This window comes from Marmota marmota, unplaced genomic scaffold (genome assembly GCF_001458135.2).
Source record: "Marmota marmota marmota unplaced genomic scaffold, marMar, whole genome shotgun sequence".
In the NCBI taxonomy this organism is placed as follows: Eukaryota; Metazoa; Chordata; class Mammalia; order Rodentia; family Sciuridae; genus Marmota; species Marmota marmota.
Window position 1 is genome coordinate 3525797 of NW_026000222.1, and position 6000 is coordinate 3531796.

Here is a 6000-nt window from a genome sequence, read left to right on the forward strand (position 1 = left end):
GGGTTTTTCACTAAATGAAACATGCTGGAACCAAACCAATAAAAGCTTGGCTACTGAAGGCCGCCTACCAGGAAAGAAGGCACACCACGAACTGACCCAGAGCTTCATTTTAGAGGAAGTCTGTGAAGAAAAAGGTGTGACCACAAACTCTTCTAATATGCTAGCTTTGGACAATGTCATCTGCCCAATGACAAGGGCCACTAGAAGGTGGGTCCTCGCCCTGCTTCTCCTTTCAATTTAGGAAAGAAGTCCACATAGAATTTGCCTTTTAATGAGTTGCTTCAGTTGTTAATGAGAAGCCAGTTTCATAAGACAGGCAGGTCAAAGAAATACAAAGCTGCAAAGTCACGATCTGCTGAGCATAAAGGGTTCTGAGAAAAAGGGTTCTGAGAGTGGAGACTAGCCCAGCTCCCAAGGAAGAAGTCCATTAGTGACTTCAACTCAACTTTCACCTCACAAGCTGTTAAAAAAATGTCCTCCCAAGGTTTTAATTATGCAGATACAGTGTACTAGCCGAAATTATAATAGTTTACACTCCATTCTTTAATTATATATTTAAGTTCACTGTTAAGATTTAAAATCTTTTGGTAGAAAAATGTAACTTGAGACTTCAAAAAGTCTCCCTGAGGGCAAATATGTGGTACTCTGGATTTGAACACCTTGAAGAGAGGGATTTTCATCCAAGCAGCTCACCAAGTCCCAGAGGTGCTCACCTGGGAGGTTGAGGCAGGTGGTAAACCCACAGGACAAAGGCCAAACAACCGCCCTCAACCCTGAACCCAGGCTATACTGTAATCAGAACATCCACAGGCCACACCTGAGCAACTCTGGGGTCAGTGAATTGGGGTAGTGTCCTGGCCTCATTCCAGCATTTTAAATGCTCCCTGCTGATTCTGCCCAATGCCTCCAACTCTGATTTTAAGTTGGATGACCATTTATCATCCAAACCAGAGGTACATTTCAGAGTGAAAGGATCACTACTAGCTACACTAGGACAATGGGTGTAAACCAGAACACATGGTTCTCCTGGTGGAAGAGTGTACACAGAGTCTTAACTAGCCTGGAGCAACAGCTGTCCTGCCTCCCATCCAGCCTCATCTCCCTGGGCACCTGAGACCCAGTTAGCCTACATTCACTCACTCACTGCCTTCGCACCTCACACAGGCGCTCTTGCCTCCTCGGCAGCTCTAATGAACTCCCACTTGCCCTTCAAACTCAACACAGGCACTAACTCCTCAGCATGCATTCCTGAGCTCTTTTATAAAAGCACTGTTCACATCTTGTGCTAACCATGATCTACCTCTGTGATCCCAAGTCTTCCAGTTCTGGATCTCGTACAAGGCCTTAAGCACAAGACTTAGAATCTAATAAAGATCTACTGACTGACTGATGATGAAAAAGACCTGAGGTTCAGAGAAACCAATTCTGCCCTAGGTCCTTCGAACAATGCAAAGGCCAGAATCAGAATCTGATGCTGCCCACAAGGCACAGACACATGAACAATTAAACCACAGCAAAATTCAAGGGACTGTAAGATACAGTAAGGTAGCATTATGCTTGGTACAGTTAAGAATTAAAAATGTGCTGGGCACAGTGGTGCACACCTGTAATCCCAGCGGCTCGGGAGGTTCACAAGTTCAAAGCCAGTCTTAGCAAAAGTGAGGCACTAAGCAACTCAGTGAGACCCTGTCTCGAAATAAAATACAAATAGGGCTGGGGATGTGGCTCAGTGGTTAAGTGCCCCTGATTTCGATCCCTGGTACCCTTCCCCCCCAAAAAAATACCGAAGGACTGGGGATGTGGCTCAGTGACACAGTGCTTGCCTAGAGTGGACAAGGCTCTGGGTTCCAACCCAGCACTAATGAAGAAAGAAAGAGGGCTGGGATTGTGGCTCAGAGGTAGAACGCCTGCCTTGTACAGGCGGGACCCGGGTTCGATCCTCAGCACCACATAAAAATCAAGGCATTGTGTTTTGTCCATCTACACCTTAAAAATAAATATTAAAATAAACAAAAAAGAAAGAAAGAAAAAGAATACTGGAAGAAAACGGTCTAACGGAAGAATATTCGCAATGCGAGAAGTAGAGGAAGACACTCCACTAAACCGCACATGGAGCACAGCCCACTGCTTCACAACAGGAAAGGCAGCACCAGCGCTCAGGGAAGGAAGCTGCCCACCCCTGCCATGGCCACTGGCAACCTGACCTACTCTGCCCTCACGCAGCCATCCCTTGCTCCTCAAAAGCATCTCTATAAGAGTGCCTGCCTCTAGGCTCACCTGTCGCCTCTGAAATGCATGTGGCCACCACAGTGCTTTCTCAATAGGGATCCTGACTGGTCCAGGAAAAGCCCATGCAGAACCTTCCGGGTGAAAAGCAGCCCAGACGCCTTCCCAGACTCGCCTGCACCCTACATCCCATGCCACTGTGCAGGGCCTTCTCTTGGGCCCCACTGGCCTGGCCAGCTCCTCACACTGCAGAATTCAATTCCAGAGGCTCGCATTTGTGAACTCTCTTCCCAAAAAACCTTCTGAGTGATGGTGTCCCCCATAACTCTCCTGTGACAGCATTTCCTACTCTGGCTTGGAATAGCTGGTTATCTAAGCTCTTTTCCACTGGACTCTGCACTTCCAAATCACCCACTGTGACATAGCTTTCATTAATTAATTTATACATAAATATCTACCAAAGCTGGGAGGTGGCTCGGGGGCATATTTGCCTAGCATGTGTGAGGCGTATTTGATCTCCAGCACCACAGAAATCAGTCAGTCAATAGATGTCTAATGAGCACTTGTCATGTTTCAGCCCCTGGGCACATAACACTGAATAAAGGGACACAATCCCTGCCCTCCTTCAACTTGCCTTCTGGGAAGACAGAAAACTACAAGCTCCACTAGGATATAGAACCGCAGCGTACCAGACGGGCACCAGGTGCTCGGGAAGGAAAGCAGGGCAAGACAGCAGGCAGGAGGCCAGGGCTTCCAAGGTGCCATCAACGGGCCTCCCTGAGGAGATGGCATGGGAGCAGACTCCTGGGAACAGGAGCTGCGGCACTGCTGAGGAGCACAGCTACAAGCAGAGGTGTCCTGTGGCAGCGACCTGCTCTCTCTCACTACTGTCCTCACAGTCCTGATGTGAGGACAGCCGAGCTCAGCACAGAGCCAGGAATATGAGTGAAGCCATCAGCGGGGCTGTCCAAGGACAAGGTGTGGAAATAAAGAGAACCACCACCAACACAACCAGGCCTCTAACTGGGAAAAACAGCCTCTCGCGGGCCTCAGATCTGGGGCTGACTGCATTTGCTCTGACCAGGTCAGCAAAGTTCAGGGCCGTGTCACACTAACTGGAAGGGAGGAGCTCCTGATGCTGTATTTGTATTAGTACCACTTCAGATCTCAGGGCTACACTTGCTGAGAAACAAGGGAAGAATTTCACAAAATAACTTATATGTAATACACATGTCAGCTAGTTGGATTCAAGACACTGCACAAGAGAAAGAGTAGCACTTAAAACCCTAAAGGGGGCTTAAGGACCACTCCCACATTCTCAGTGAAATGACCATCAATCTGAACACTTCAGAAGGCAGCCAACTTTTTTAATCCATTAAGTCCCAAGTTTCCAATTCTGTGAACATAAAAATTATTTCCAAGTTACCATAAGTGGTATACTGGTTACTTGATTTAAGTTTTTATAGGTGTTTTACATCTGGGACACTGGGTTAATCAGCTCTCATCATTACGAAGGACTTCCCCAGAGGGCCGGTGTGTCCCTTGTAGTTGTGCAAGCTACACTCACTCATCTTCACTCCTAAAACTAGAACCACAAGACAAACCCATACACCATCCTCTTTGTTATTTCCTTCCACTGGTCTCTGTCGAGTTGCTCAGTCTGGGCAAACAACTTGAGCGTCCAAGTTGCTGGGCAGTGGGAGCACACAGGAGCCAGATCACACCAGACTCCAGAATGCTTCCCTGACCCCTGCCCAGATCTGTCAGGCAGGCGATGGCTCCCTTTGCTTGGTAGTGCTCACCTGGCATACAACATCACCTCCACCAGGCAAGACCGCCCTTCCACACACTCAGCAAGGGGGTCACAAAGGCCTCTGTAGGTGACCTGCCTCCCAGAGGAAAGGCAGCCCTGAGAGGATTGAAGTCCACAGGGCCCACAAAGACGGCTTTACACATAAAATACATGAGACATGTTTCCATTTTCGTAAGAAGTGATCAACTAATTAATACAACTCAAGTCTGTTTCCATTAGATAAAAAGCCACTGCAAAGAAAAAGAACAGCAATGTACTTTACTTTCTGTTCACCTTAAAAAGAAGAAAGCAGTTTGTCTGTTGTGGGATGGGAGGCCGACTCTTTCCAAACACAGCTCTGGCAAATAGGTGGAAGAGGAGTCATGGCCAGGATGATGCCACAGTGTATCAAGTCACATGCACTGAACTTCCAGTCCAAACTGGAGACTGCTTTTTCAAGAGTTTTCTTTTTCTTTTTTTTTTTTTAAAAAGTCAGCTCTTCCTCACTGACTAGAACTCTAGTCACAGATGAAAACGGAAGTTTATGTTCCTGGCACAAAGAGCAGAGATAGGAAGCAAACTAGTACCAAGAGCAATTACTTGAAAAGACTATAGAGACAAGAATGCCCTCAAAGGGGAACGAAGGGAAGGGTTGGCAATAGGAAAGACAGTGGAATGAACTGGACATTACTTTCCTGTGTTCACGTATGAATACCCGACCAGGGTAGCTCAACATCATGTATAACCACAAGAATGGGAAGTTATACTCCATGTATGTATAATATGTCAAAATGCATTCTACTGTCATGTGTGATTAAAAAGAAAAAATTAAAAATTAAAAAAAATAATGTCCTTAGCTGACAAATCCTTGACCAGCAAAGAGAACGTCCGTGGAACCAGGCTAATCATAGCCAGGATTCAGCAAGAACTGGAAGGCAGCTGCGATGAGCAGGACAGGGGCCGGGGCACTACTTCAAGGCAGGGGTGGAGGCCCCAGTGAGAGCACCTCTATAGCTTTGGGGACACATCTGTACTTATACTGAAGAAAAACAAATGTGCTTTTGTATCTAACCCTAACCCCCAACACAGGCCCAGGCAGCAAGCAGACGCTAGATAAATGTTTATTGAAAAGAAATCAGTCACTTAAGGAACTTCAAACAAAACAGAAATCTCACTGTGAAGACCCAACATGATGAATCATCAAAGGGGCAAAGTTCTGGGTTTCTCTGACTGGTTCTGCTTGGTTAATTCCTCTCAGTGCTGAAATTGGATAATACCACTCTCAGAGTGGGACAAGCTGGGATTTTTGTTGTTGTTCACACATAACCTAGACTGAGACAGCAAAATATTTGTCCAAAGTATGATTTATTTACTCCTATTCACAGGTGAAATGAAAAAAGCTGTACATACACCCATACCGGGGTCTGGGACAGCACCGGGATAGGGCCACCTGGGCAGGGGTTCGACACTGGTCTAGGGGCCGGTTCACAGGGATCAGCACTCAGGGTGCTCGGAGGGCAATTCTGTCAGCAGAGGGTGCCCAAGGATCACAAATTACATGCAACTATTTCAAAAATTTTTAATTTGCTTCCAAAAGTATTAAAAGTAACATTTAAAGATCTTAACAGAAATAATCTCAGGAGAATCATGGGATATTATGCGTGACACCTTTCTTAATACTTTATTTGTAGAGTAGATTTATAATCAGGAAAATAAATGTTTTTAAAGGTGTCCCTACCCCCTCAAAAATAAAGGGAATACTATGCTTAAGTCACCTTCCCTAACTATTCTTCCCATTATCATTAAGGACATTCAAGGGCTACTCACCTTGCATCAATCTGCCTCAGAAGTCCCCAAAAGAAATGTCCTACTTCCCCGTCAAAGTTATGGTAGTTAAAATGCTTGCAGAGTAGATTCCCAGATCTGGAGAGAGCCGAGGAATCCAGCCCTAGACACTCATGAAGGATCCCTATCAGACCCCC